Source organism: Bos grunniens, chromosome 23 (genome assembly GCF_055505025.1).
Source record: "Bos grunniens cultivar Pamir isolate PY7600 chromosome 23, Bosgru_T2T1.0, whole genome shotgun sequence".
Lineage (NCBI taxonomy): Eukaryota > Metazoa > Chordata > Mammalia > Artiodactyla > Bovidae > Bos > Bos grunniens.
Genome location: NC_141187.1, coordinates 12,249,263 through 12,263,346, shown reverse-complemented (window position 1 = coordinate 12,263,346; position 14,084 = coordinate 12,249,263). Strand labels below are relative to the sequence as shown.

At 46.9% G+C, this 14,084-nt stretch overlaps 1 protein-coding gene across 9 annotated transcripts in view; it reads left to right on the top strand.

Annotated features, from left to right (window-relative positions):
- LOC147346706 (uncharacterized) overlaps nt 1-14,084 on the top strand; it is a 67,647-nt gene extending 53,563 nt beyond the window's left edge. For 4 of the 9 annotated variants that reach the window (XR_015153131.1, XR_015153134.1, XR_015153127.1 and 1 more), the window contains 2 exons: nt 7,229-7,421; nt 8,224-8,974. The gene's annotated coding sequence lies outside the window, so the exon portion shown is untranslated. Of the gene's footprint in view, nt 1-2,363; nt 2,499-3,084; nt 3,183-5,358; nt 5,761-7,228; nt 7,426-8,223; nt 8,975-12,971 lie in introns of those variants that run through there. The other 5 variants (XR_015153132.1, XR_015153128.1, XR_015153126.1 and 2 more) reach the window with 4 other exon arrangements.

Below are 14,084 nucleotides of genomic sequence, written 5' to 3'. Positions count from 1 at the left end.
AGGAAAACTGGACCCGAGTTTTGCAAGCCCTTTCCCATGCCCCTCTCCTTTCTTACCCCTCCGGTCACACGTCCCCTGCGCCCCTCCCTGCCCCCACCAACACGTGCAGTGCATGCACAGAATGTGGCCTGCCCTCCCTCGGGGACCTGCCAGGTGGAAATTTATTTCCTCAGCCCTCCCAGCCGTCGTCCTGGGAGCTCAGCTTCCTCGGGGCTCTGCTGGGCGACTCAACATCTGACCCAGACCAAGACCCAACAGGTGACTCCAGCTTCTTGCCGATGCTGGGCCACGGAAGACCTCCAAACTTCTTTGAGGACACACTGTGGGAGCCCCAAGAACTGAGAGCCTGCCTTTTTTTTAAGAAGGCTTGGCTTGGTGGCAAAGCAGAAGTCCTGATGTGATTATAAACAAGAGCCACCATGGAGGCTAAGCACTTACCGTGTGCTAGCATTTTACATGAATATCCTCCTGTAACCCACCCCCCCAACCAAGGGGGCAATCCCATGACAAAGACACCATTGTTACTCCTGAAGTCAAGCAACCTGCCCATTCACCCAGCCCGCAAGCCTGTTCTTCCCAGTAGACTGCTTCTCAGAAAGGCGGGGAAGAAAGACTATCAGGCCCTCAAAGGAGCTGGCTGGGAAGGTGTGATCTCCAATATCGCCGATCCTCAAAGCAAGCTCTGAGTGGTGAAGAGCCAGCGATCTAGTTACCACCGGCTTTGCAGCACGGCCACGGCTGGGGGTCTCCCCAGGACATCCACACTCCTGTCGCCTCTTCTGTTCTCCTCTTACAGGCATCGTGTTAGGGTTTCTGCTTTGCCAACACATGCGTTATGGGGACAGTGTGGGGATTCCCCCAAACCATGATGCTGTTCTGCTCAAAAGCATTTGCCTAGAAGTCCACAACTGTGTGACTCACGCTGTTGAGGTGTCAAGAAAACTCACAGCTGCAGGGTGGAGGGGCCGGACCCACACGGAAGGGGGCACTCGGAGGGTGAGCAGTTCGGTACATAAAAATACAGGACACCCAGTTACATTTGAGTTTCAGATCAACTACAACATTTGGGATACCCTGATACTAAAAAAAAAAAAAGTATTTATCTGAAGTGAAAGTGTGTGTTAGTTGCTCAGTTGAGTCTGACTGTTTGCGACCCCATGGATTGTAACCCAAATCAGGGACTGAACCAGTGTCTCTTACATCTCCTGCATTGGCACACGGGTTTTTTTGTTTGTTTGTTTATTTTTTTTTTTAACACTGGCACCACCTTGGAAACCCCAAGGACCTCCTAGCCCTTGGTTTCTGGCCTCGTTGAAAATCTGCTAGAAGCAAGAAGAGGTGGGAAGTAGCCAAAGAGCAGGTTTAGGGACAAGCAAGACAGCTCTGCTGGGAAAAGTGCTGTCCCTCCTATGCTCCAGCACCCAAGGAGATTGGGGCCTGGGTGCCTGGAGGGATCCTCTGGGGTCAGCCCACCCAGCTTTTCAAACACTCATGGCAACACCTGAGCCACAGCTGGGATCATTGCTAGCTCCCAAATTAGAAAAGTATGTTGTAAGGATGAAATGGCTAAATGGTCTACAAAATGTTAACTACGCAATTGTAACTCAGCTCCTGCACTTTATGTAAATTATATGCGCTGTGGCACATGGGTCCATTTGAATACATTTAGGGATGTTGTTTTTTTTCCAGTCGCTCAGTCGGAGTCGACTCCGTGGACTGCAGCACTCCAGGCTCCTCTGCCCTTCACTATCTCCCAGAATTTGCTCAAATTCATATGCATTCAGCCAGTAGAGCTATCTAACCATCTCATCCTCTGTCGCCCCCTTCTCCTCCTGCCCTTAATCCTTCCCAGCATCGGGGTCTTTTCCAATGAGTCAGTTCTTCGTATCAGGTGGCCAAAGGATTGGAGTTTCAGCTTCCGCATCAGTCCTTCCAATGAGTATTCAGGGCTGATTTCCTTTAGGGTGGATTGGTTGGATCTCCTTGCAGTCCAAGGGACTCTCAAGAGTCTGCCAGGGATGTAGCCTCTGAGAGTAAGATGCCCAGGGCTTGGAAGCTCCACATAGAGCTGTTCCAGAGATGTGGAGACAGCGAATTCCTCCAGACCACCAGCTGTATTCCAGGGTCTGATGGCAGTGTAAAGGTGAATCTCTGGAGACAGAGATGAGGGAAGAGCAGGTCTGGGAGTTGGTGAAGCCCCTTCAGAGAGGGTCCCACTGGTCCCTGATAGGGGACCGCTGAGACCCAGCAGGGGCCTCGGGGCCAGACTGGAGCTCCTAGTAGGGCTACAGTCTTGACAGAGAACTGGAGGTCACATCTTGGGGCAAGCCCTGGGTGCTTCCCAGTGGGGATGAGCGCTGCGATTACTTCCTGACCTTTGTCTTCCTGAAAGGCCAGGGATGCTCACATGTAGCCAGCAGGGGCGACACCTAAGGGCTGGGGTTACCCAAGGTCCCCTGGTCACCATCAGCTCCATCTCTCAGAGCCACCACCAGAAGGTAATAGTCTTTGCTGTGGACAATGCATGTTTTCTCAGTCTTGCGTAAAAGTATATCTTTAGGAAAATTGGTGAATTATAGTTTGTTCAGGCTGCTGAAGCACAGGACTCCTGCTGCGGAGACTTCAACAACAGAAATTAATTTTCTCACAATCCTGGAGGTTAGACATCTGAAATCAAAGTGTCAGCAGGGTTGATTTGTTTTAAGGTCCCTCTTTTCCTCTTTGTCTTCTGTGGCCTTCCCCCTGCCTAGGTCCTAATCTCCTCTTCTTTCTTTCTTTTGGCTTTTTATTTTTTTGACCACAGCTTTTGGGATCTTAGTTCCCCAACCAGGAATTGAACCTGCGCCCTCAGCAGTGAAAGCATGGAGTTCTAACCACTGGACTGCCAGGGAATTCCTTAGACAAGGGGCTTTCTCTCTCTTTCTAATCTCTTCTTCTGATAAGGACACCAATCATATAAAAGTAGGGCTCACCTGTTGACTTCATTTTATCTTGTGTTTTGCTGAGTTGCTCAGTCGTGTCCGATTCTTTGAGGCCCCCCTGGACTGTAGCCCACCAGGCTCCTCTGCCCGTGGAATTTTCCAGGCAAGAATGCTGGAGTGGATCGCCATTTCCTCCTCTGGGGATCTTCCCAAACCAGGAGTCGAACTCCCATCCATCTCTTGTGTCTCCTTCATTGGCAGGTGGGTTCTTTACCACTAGCGCCACCTGGGAAGTCCCCATTTTACACTAATTATCCCTTTACAGACCCAATGTCCAAATACAGTCAATCTGAGGAACTGGAGATTAGAACTTAAACATACAAGTTTGGGGGAGGACACAATTCAACCAACAACACTTGCTGATTTTTAACTATAATTGAAAGTGAAGACAGTGTGCTGGCTTTGGAAATGCAGGTTGGAGATTGGTCCCAAGACCACTCCTCAGAGATGACCAGCTTTCCTTAGACATTCTGGAGCCTCCCCTGCCTACCCAGTTGTTTTGTTGTTGTTGTTTTTTACAAGCCTACCCAGTTATGATCCTGGTAGTTTGGGGACGCAGCTTCTGGATGTGGCCCCCACTGGCCAGTGGACTGGGAGGGGTCAGTGTTGCAACCAAAAAGCTGGGACTTAGAATAGGGTGAGCAGCTCCCTACTCTATGATAAAGGTCTGGTAATCATTGTGCTTGAACAGATGTGGTCTTTAAAAACAAAGTTTCAAACTCTCTACCCTGAGCTGCTATTTATAGGATCATTCAAGAGTCTCTTTAAAAAAGAGATGAACACTTAGTGCTTGTGTTTTCACAAAAGTTGTTTTTTAATGGCTAAGTCATATCTGAGCCTTTGTGACCCCATGGACTGTAGCCGGCCAGGCTCCTCTGTTCGTGGGATTTCCCAGGCAAGAATACAGGAGTAGGTTGCCATTTCTTTCTCCAGGGAAGGAATGAACCCAAGTCTCCTGCTTGGCAGGTGGATTCTTTACCACGGAGCCACCTGGGAAGCCCTTTTAATAAGTAGTATATGTTTATCATTAAAAACAGACAAAAAAGAAGGAAAAATTAACGATAATCAGTAATCGGGCCTTCCAGAGATAATCACCGTTAACATTTGGGTTTCTATATCTATCTGTATCTATTGATGTGTCTTATTAATCTCCATCTTTATCTACATTTATATAGCTGAGTTTACTTTAAAGATAAGAGTAAGCTGTGTCATTTCATAATTTCTTATCCATTACTGTATCATGATCACCTCACTAGGCACTGAATTGTTTTCTAAAATGCTATTTTCTATGGTGGCAGATACACGCCATAGCTACTGAACAAATTTCCTATTATTGAATAATTGGGTTATTTTACCATTTTTATGATATTGAATGAAGCTGCAACAACATCTTCATAGTTAAATATTTGCCATGATTATCTACTATGAATAAATTCCAACAGGTGAAATTTTTGAGTCAAAGAGAAAGCACTGTTTAAAATTTTCAACTTTATTTTTTAATAGATAGTATACTCACAAGGATGCAGTATTATATCCAAATTCAAAAGGTATATCCCCATCTCTGTTCCAAAGTCAACCAGTTCCCCTACTCAGAGGCAATTGCTGTTACCGATGTCTTATGTTCTTTCCAGAGATATTTTACATACATATATATATATATACACACATATACACATGTAGGTAGTATGTGTTTATGTGTATACACACATAAAATAATATGCATATGTATCAAACCCAGGTCTCCTGCATTGCAGGCAGACCTCTTTACTGTCTGAGCCACCAGGGAAGCCCTCTCTACATATACATATATGTCTATGTGTAATTTTTTTCACAAATGGCAGTGGCAACCCATTCCAGTACTCTTGCCTGGAAAATCCCATGGACGAAGGAGCCTGGTAGGCTGCAGTCCATGGGGTCACTAAGAGTCGGACACGACTGAGCAACTTCACTTTCACTTTTCACTTTCATGCATTAGAGAAGGAAATGGCAACCCACTCCAGTATTCTTGCCTGGAGAATCCCAGGGACGGGGGAGCCTGATGGGTTGCCATCTATGGGGTCGCACAGAGTGGGACGCGACTGACGCAACTTAGCAGCAGCAGCAGCAGTGTCCTCTATATACTATTTTGCACTTTGCATTTCTCACTTGAATCATCTTGGAGGGCTGTCCCATATCAGAACATAAACAACTTCCTCATTGTTTTGAGCAGCTGCATGGTTGCCGTTATATGTATGTACTGTAATATATTTAAATAATTCCCTATTGATGGCCATATAGATTGTTTACTAATTATATATGACTATATAACAAATTACCCCCAAAATATATTAACATAAAACTACAACAAAAATTTATTTTCTCTTATGGTTTCTTTCAGTCAGAAATTTGTGAAGGACTCAGTTGGGCACTTCGCACTTGGGGTCTCCCACGAGGCTTTAGTCAGGTGTTGACTGAGGCCGAAGTCATCAGATGACAGCTGGGACTGGAGGATCATTGCTAAGGTTACTCACTTGTACAGCTGGCCAGTTAGTGCCACCTGTAGGCGGGGTGCCTCGGTGCCTCTCCACATGGACATCTCCACAAAGATATCAGAACATCACTGCTGCTGTGTCTTGTTGGTTGAAGCAAGTCACCAGGTCAACCTAGATTCAAGAGGAGGTGAAATTGGAAATTCCATCCAGTGATTAGGACTCTACATGTTCATTGTAAGGGGCACAGGTTCAATCCCTGGTTGGGGAATTAAATCCTGAAAGCCAAAAAAAAAAAGAGAGAGAAAGAAGAGGTGAAATAGATTCCATCTTGTGGTAGCAGAAGCAGCAAAGTCCAGTTGCAAAGAGGCATGAACAAAGAGGTGGGGGTAATTCTCTGGGGGGCCATTATTGTAACAATACTCCCTAGGGATGGTGCACAAAGTTCATTCACTGGGTCAGCACGCCCCACGCATGCACCCAGAGATCTGTGAACTTTGGTCTCACTCTTGGAACAACCTGCTGCCGCCCAGCTTGCTCCTCACTCCCTTCTCAGCCAGTCCAGCTCAGAAGATCTGCCTGGACATAGGCCATGTCTCTGGTCTGGGGCCCCGTTTATGCCCTTTGGCCTTGCTGATGTATGTGCGGACTTTGATTCAGGTTACCTGCCAGCCTTCCCGCTCAGCCTGGCCTCCACTCTGCTTCCTGGAACTCACAGCCCCACCCCGTCAGCTGTCCTCTGGCAGGGTCTGGTCTGCCTCCCCACTGGGAAAGTTCATACACCTCCAGTGGATTCTTCTTGACCAATTTCCCGAGAAAACTGCTTAATACATCTGAAAGTACAGTATGTGTCTTTCATTCACCCTTTCATTCGCCCCAGCCGAATAAACTCCAGTAATTCAGACCATTGAGAAATTCCATGGTTTATGCTCCAAATTTTAGTCTTTTTTTTGTACTTTAGAACTCATGAGTTACTGAGAATACAAACCCATGATGTTATTTGATAACAGCTATAAAAGGAAAAGATAATACTAATAAGATAGACTCTCACAAAATGGTTTATTGGTTGGATCAAGAAGTTAACATGAATCACATTTTCCTAATTGAATCATACTTTTTGATGTAGTAGCTGGACTTGTTGCCTAAGGATCCTCAGAGGGCTGTAAGACAGAGAATAGAATTATTTAGTAGTCAAAGTTTAGATTTTTTATAAGGGGAAGCCTTTTGGTAAAGATATTAATTTGCTGGTTGTTAAAATGGTTTTAGTGTTTCAAAGAAACAAGGTGTACAACAATTTCAACTTTAGTGAAAAAAGATACATTTATTGTAAAAAGGAGGAAAATCTATACAACAAAACATAAAACATAATATAATGTGTGTGTATCTCCTTTCTTTGGAAATATCTATAGTTTCTTATAGAAACTGGTTTCTCAGTAATATCGACTCTTAGGAGAAAAAAAATGTGTGTGTGACAGCAGGGCGGGAGGAAGATGTTTAGATTTATCCTTGTTCCTTTTGAATTTTGTACCAAAATTAAACCAAAACTGTGGGAGCAGATATCACCTGAGAGGGGACATAAGGGAGTTCTCCAGGGTGCTGGAAATATTCTGGTTCTTGATGTGAGTGGTGGCTATGTGGATGAACACACACGAAAAGTTGTCAATCTGTACACTTAAAATCAATGCACTTTATTATGTTATACTTTCAAGAAAGCAATGTCTATCAATGAAAAAAATATATATATTACAAATAATTTTTTACTTTGTGTTTTATCGGCAGGGCACACGACATGGCATGTAGGATCTTAGTTCTCCAACCAAGGGTCAAACCCACGCCCCCGGCAATGGAGGCACAGAGTCTTAACCACTGGACCACCAGGGAAGTCTCCAAAATAATTTTTTAAGAAGAAAAATAAAGCCAGACCAGGCAGGCTGCCAAAAAATAAAGTCAGACCTTGCCTTGCTCCACAAAAGTAAGTATGTTTCTGAAAATTTACTTAAGCCAGTTTCTATGAAGTGCAGCATAAATTCCAATTGGCTTCCGTGATAATGTCTGAGATGCATTTGTGAACTTACTCTGGTGCTGGTCTTGATCTGAACATTGCAATCCTGCCATGATAAACTCCCCACCCTCTGAGTCTGGGCTTGATGATTTTGAGAGAGGGAAAGGTGATGAGTCTCCCTGAAAGGCCTGAGAAACAGGAGCCCAGCAGAGAACAGAGGAAAAGGTTATTAACCAAGCGCCTCTGGTTCTGGGCCCTGCACGCACTGGCACAACCAAAGCAGACAAAGACCTCTTCTGAGAGGCAGGAGAGAAAATAAAAACTGGAAAACAAAACCACATATGAAAAATCCACTCATACGCTCAGCATGTCAACTTTTTAAAAGTCCTTTGACACTCATTATTTCATTTGACCCCGAAACAGCTCTATGAATGGACAGAGCACATGTTGGTCACCCTGTTTTATGAAGGAGGAAGGAAGCCAAGGCACAGAGAGTGAAGTCACATGGAGGCAGCAGAGTCAGAACTCAAACCCGTGTTTTACAATTCTAAGTCCAATGTGATAACTGCCGCTTCCCAGAAAGGTCACAGAGCATCCGGAGTCAGTTCCGGCTTCCCCCACTTACGGGCAGTGTGATTTGGGGTGAACTGCTGAATCTGCACCTCCCTATTCCCATCTGTACAATGGAGCAGGTTTGCAGATTAAATGCACTGGCACCCTGAAAGCATATAATAAGTGTTCATTAAAATTTATCCCTTGTTTTTGTTTCCAGAGATAAAGAGAGACACAATTAAAGTGCAAAAATGGCAAATAAGAGAATCACGGAGAGAAGAGGGTGAGGAGAAAAAAATCAGAGGCAGAAATGGCTTCAGAATGACAGTGACAAATGGCTCCAGCGTGTCAGTGACTCAGGCAGTAAGAACAGGAAGGGCGAGACCAGGTGGAGGCCGGGGTCAGGCCAGGAGCACCAGTAGCTAGGTGCCCTCACCTCTGCCTTGGCCTTCGACTTGCAGAAGCTCATTGTTTGCATAGGCTAAGGCCCGCTAGCAACTGGCCCAGGACAGAGCGTGAGGCCAGAGGAGAGAAGAGATGCCACCTTGAGGCTTGGGCAGGTGAGCAAGGTGGCTTCGTTCAGCTACTTCAGGATGCCAGACCCTGTGGACAGTGGTGTGCTGGCAAAAAGCAGCAACCAAATCTTTGTTGAGAGGTGAGGAGTAAGAGAGGGACTGATTTGCCAATTTCCATGGTGGGAACCCTCCCACCATGGCCGACTGCATGAAGAAGTGGGCCTTGGGGTCCGGTCACGGGGGAGGGACAGGCAGCCAGGAAGAAAAGGCAAAGGTGGGAGGCCACGGTCAGGGTGAGGGGACCTTGTCCTGGGCCCTAGGAGAGTCAGTGGAAGTGCCGCACAACCTTGCACATACCCATTACACCTCTCTGACCTCCACTCACCTCAGTGGAAGCGGAATCACACCTCTAAATGGCTAAATAAACCATGTTGGTGACCTGACAGCGCTGGTGAATCCAGGCCAGAAGGTATTTCTTGGGCACTTACTATGTGCTAAGTTCTGGGATACAGAGATGCATAAACGAGCTCTGAGAGGTAGCCAGGGCCCAGATCACAAAAGGCCTGGTGGACTGTAGGAGGGAGGCATCACATGGACTTCTAACCGTGATGCCACCTCTGGAGGGTCGGGACCAGGACCCTGGATTGGAGTTTCAGGTGGGAAAGAATTCATATGTCTGATGTTTGGAGCACGACCCCCAAGGCACTTCCCAGCTGGCACTAGTGATAAAGAATCCGCCTGCCAATGCTGGAGACGGAACAGACGCAGGTTCGACCCCTGGGTTGGGACGATCCCCTGGGGGAGGAAACAGCAACCCACTCCAGTATTCTTGCTGGGGAAATCCCAGGGACAGAGGAGCGTGGTGGGCTACAGTCCATGGGGTCGAAAAGAGTTGGACACAACTGAGTGACTAATACTAACACTGAAGGCAGAAGTAACTAGACTCGCTAATGGAACAAATTCTCCCAGGAATGTAGCTACTGAGCAGGCATGTTTACTGAGCTGTGTCTGACTCTTTTCGACCCCATGAACTGCAGGCCAGTAGGCTCCTCTGTCCATGGGATTTTCCCAGCAAAAATACTGGAGTGGGTTGCCATTTCTTCCTCTAGGGGATCTTCCCGGCCCAGGAATCAAACCCATGTCTTGTGCATTGGCAGGTGGATTCTTTGCCGCCCTGCTACCTGGGAAGGCTCCGCAAAGAGCATAGTTAATCACAACTCCCAGCTGTTGAGCTCCTTCTGTGGACCAGGAGCTTTGCCTGCACCATCTTTGGTTTTCACACTAAACCTGCAAGGCAACCTATTCACATAAATAATGGAGGCTCAGAGAGTGATGTGCCCAAAGTCCCACAGCAAACCCACCGCAGAGCTGAGATCTGAGCCTTTTAGACCGTCATGGCGCCCTTCCCAACATACCAGCTGCCCCTAGGGCTTTGGAAGGATTAGGATTCTGTCTGGCACATAATAGACACTTAAAATTATTATGTTTACAAAATATTAATTATTACAGTCCCTTATTTCATTACATTTATAAACTTCCGCCAGCTTTATTGAAGTATAACTGACAACAAATTGTATAGATTAAGGATGTACAACATGATGTTTTTGATACATTTGTAAACTTAAAAAAAGAGTTGTAAATACTACACACTCACCAGAATGATTAAAATTATAAACAAGCAAAAACAAAAACCCTGACTGTGCCAAGAACTGGTGAAGATGTGAGCAATGGAATCGTTGTTGATGACGGGAGTGCAAAATGGTACAGCCACCCTGGAGGACAGCTTGGCAGTTTCTTTTTTCTTCTTTTTAATACTCCTTTTAAAAAATATATTTTTAAAACTAATTCATTTTTTGGCCTTGCTGGATCTTTGCTGCTATGTGGGGGCTTTCTCTAGCTGCAGCGTTTGGAGGCTCTTCTTCATTGCAGCGCATGGGCTTCTTACTGCGGTGGCATCTCTTGTTGCCGTGCACAGGCCCCAGGCACCCAGGCTTTAGTAGTTGCTGCTTAGCTGCTCTGCAGCATATGGAATCTTCCCAGAGCAGGGCTCGAACCTGGGTCCCCTGCCTTGGCAGGTGGATTCTTAATCGCTGGACCACAAGGGGAGTCCCAGCTTGGCAGTTTCTGAGAGTTAATCATACACTTACCGTATGACCCCGTGATCCAATTCTAGGTATTTACCCTAGAGAAATGAAAATGTATGGTCACAAAAAAAGAACATGAATGTTCATAGTTCATAGCAACACTATTCATAATTGCCCCAAATTGAAAATAACCCAACTTCCTTCAGCTGGTAAAGGTAAACAAACCATATATATCCACACGGGGGATTCTACTCAGCAGTGGAAGGGAACAAAGTCCTGGTCCATGAACATCGTGGGTGAGTCTCAGATGCCTGAGGCTGAGCAAAAGAAGCCAGACTCAAACGTCTCCATACTGCGTGACTCCATCTAGATGACTTTCTGGAAAAGACAAAACCATAGGTCAGGGGAAGGAGCAGGGGTTGCCAGGGGCCAGGGGGTGAGGGGAGGGGCGCAGCCAGGGAACCTTCTCAGGGGGACAGAGTTGTTCTATGCCATTGTTTTAAAGGCCATGTCGTGTGGCAAGAGTGATCTTAGTTCCCCGACCAGGGATCGAACCCACACTCCCTGCACTGGAAGTGTGGCATCTTAACCACTGAACTGTCAGGAAAGTCCCTACCCTATTAATAAGTCTTGATTGTGGTAATGGTTTTGTGACTGTACCTTTTGCCAAAACTCATAGAACTATTTTATACAGGGTGGGTTTTACTGTATGTAAATTACAGTTCAATATATCCTAACTCACATAGTGCCCTAGTAAGGCCACTTTCCACACACCCCACTCAGATTCACCATTGCTGGGAACACTTGGGGACCAGAATCAGGGCTCCCGAGCTCAGGAACCGGCCCTGCCCTTCCTGAAGGGACTCTTCATCAGAACCACTGATGAACTTTAAAATCTGATGTCACAGCCCATTCTGAATCAGGGGAGTCTCATTTAACAGCCTTGGGGTGCAGCCTGGGCACTGGGAGTTTTTCAAAAGCTTCCCAAGTGATTTAAATGACCTAGACACTGAGCTCCCTAAGAGTAGGGATTACAAGTTATTCAACTTTGTATTCCCAGATTCTCCATGAATATGTGCATTGCAGCACATAGAAGCAGACAGCGCAGTGTGACACGGTGAAAGCCTGTAATAAGCACGTGTGGCCACCACTGCTCTGAGTGTTGGATACATAGTCATTCAGCTGACTTCCCCGAGCTCCCCAGGGAGGTAGGATTATGGTCACCTCGCTTTACCCAGCCCAGAGTAATGAAGTCTCACCCAAGACAACACAGCCAATAAGCGGCAGAGCTGTGTGGAGGCCTGGGCCCACTAACCACGGGGCATACTGCCCCCCAGTGTTGGCTAGGAGGAGACTTTGAGTCTGAGTTCATTACTTACAGGCTGGGTGACCATGGACAAGTTACTGAGCCTTGACTGGTTTCCCTGTCCTCATCTGTAAAATGTGGACAGCTGAACTGATGCCAAAAGGCTGTTCCTGAATGAATGAAATGACGTGTGCCAAGGGCTCACTGTAGTGTAAATACTCAGCAAGCTGAGCAATAATGATTGTGAGAAGCAATGAGTGAATGAATGAGTGGATGCCGTTCCCAGGGCCCTGGAGTCAGCCCTGGGTACTGGAGGAAGGAGGGTTCCCCAGGAGGGAAGGCAGGGAGAGACAACATCTTCCATTGACTTGGGGCCCCCGAGGCCCCCCAGAGATGCCTCCGTCCTGGCCTCTGCCAGCCTTCCCTCCCCTTCCACCCTAGATCCTCTTCCACGATCAGGGCACATGGGTACTTTGAGCCAGCAGACTGCTAGGCAAGCCTCCAGCCTTTTAGAAGCAGGGAGCTTCAAGGTGAAAATCGGAATCCCTTAGAGTCATCCCTACCTGACGCAGCCCGTGAGCCTGGGACAAATAGGGTCGACGGGTGAGGGAAGCCAGAGTGAGGTCAGCCTGGGAAGGTCAGGGGCTCCCCCTGCATCATAAGGGCCTCTCTGAGCTCTCAGGAGATGAGCCATGGTGTTCCTGGCTTTCTGGTGGGACCCAGCTCTCTTCTACTCCCTGGTCACTGCACATTTTCACATCTTCACACTCATTCATGGAATGATAAGCGACTCCATTCCAGCCGGGTACTTCCAGCTTGCACTTCCTAGTGGCTGCGGGGGCCAGTGGAGCACACAGCAGGGCACACAGCCTCTGGGTTCTGGCATTTCTGCCAAGTAACCCCAAGTGGTGGCAGATCAGGTACCCTCCCAGCGAGGAGGGCAGGGTGGGTGAGTCTTCTTTTGGGCCTTCCTTTATTTTCCCCTTAACACAGGAAAGTCACTTTTGTTCTTGTGATCATGGAATAATATCTCATGTTGAAAAAAAAAATTCAAACACCACAGATGCAGCTAAAGAAGACAGCAGAACGATCACCTGTAAAGGGCGTTGTGTACCCTTCAGTCGGGGCAGATGTAAAATATCTTCACCCAAGCAGGACCGGAACATTCCACAGCCAGTGATTTGGAAGTTGCCGCTTCCCCACTGTTATGTGACCACAAGCAAGTTCTACTCAACCACTGACGCTTCAGTTTCCTCATCTGTAAAATGAGGATTTGGATATAGTATCTACTTCTAATGTTATTAAGTGGGACTTCCCTAGTGGTACACTGGATAAGAATCTGCCTGCCATTGCATGGACCTTGGTTTGATCCCTGACCCAGGAAGATCCCACACCTGAGGAACAACTAAACCCGTGCACCACAACTCCTGAGCCTGTGCTCTAGAGCCCGAGCCTCAGCTCCGAGCCCGTGTACCCTGGAGCCTTGCTCAGCGCCAAGAGAAGCCACCTCACGCAATGAGAATCCCGAGCACCGGGACGAAGAATAGTCCTCACTTGCCAAAACTGGAGAAAGAACGCACACAGCAATGAAGACCCAGCAGAGCCAAAAAATAGCAATGATAATTTTTTAATTGGAGAAGGAAATGGCAACCCACTCCAGTATTCTTGCCTGGGAAATCCCATGGATAGAGGAACCTAGTGGGCTACAGTCCATGGGGTCACAAAGAGTCGGACACGACTGAGCGATTGACACCTTAACTTTCCTTTCACTTAATAAACTACTATTACCTTTGACATTTTTACAGCAAATATCTTCAAAGGCCTTTTATATACACATAAAACTACCTTCACAATAGAAGCTGCAGGACTTCCCTGGTGGCACAATGGACAGGAATCCGCCTGACAATGCAGGGGACACGGGTTTGATCCCTGGTCCGGGAAGATCCCTTATGCCGCGTGGCAACAAAGCCTGTGGGCTACAGGTACTGAGCCCACACCTAGAGCCCGTGCTCTGCAGGAGAAGCCACCGCAGTGAGAAGCCCGCACATCACAACTCAAGAGTACACCCCACCCTCTGCAACTAGAGAAACTGCGTGCAGTGAAGACCCAGTGAAAGCAAGAAATAAATTTATTTTAAAAATCCAGATAAAAAATAAATAAATAATTTTAAAAAAAA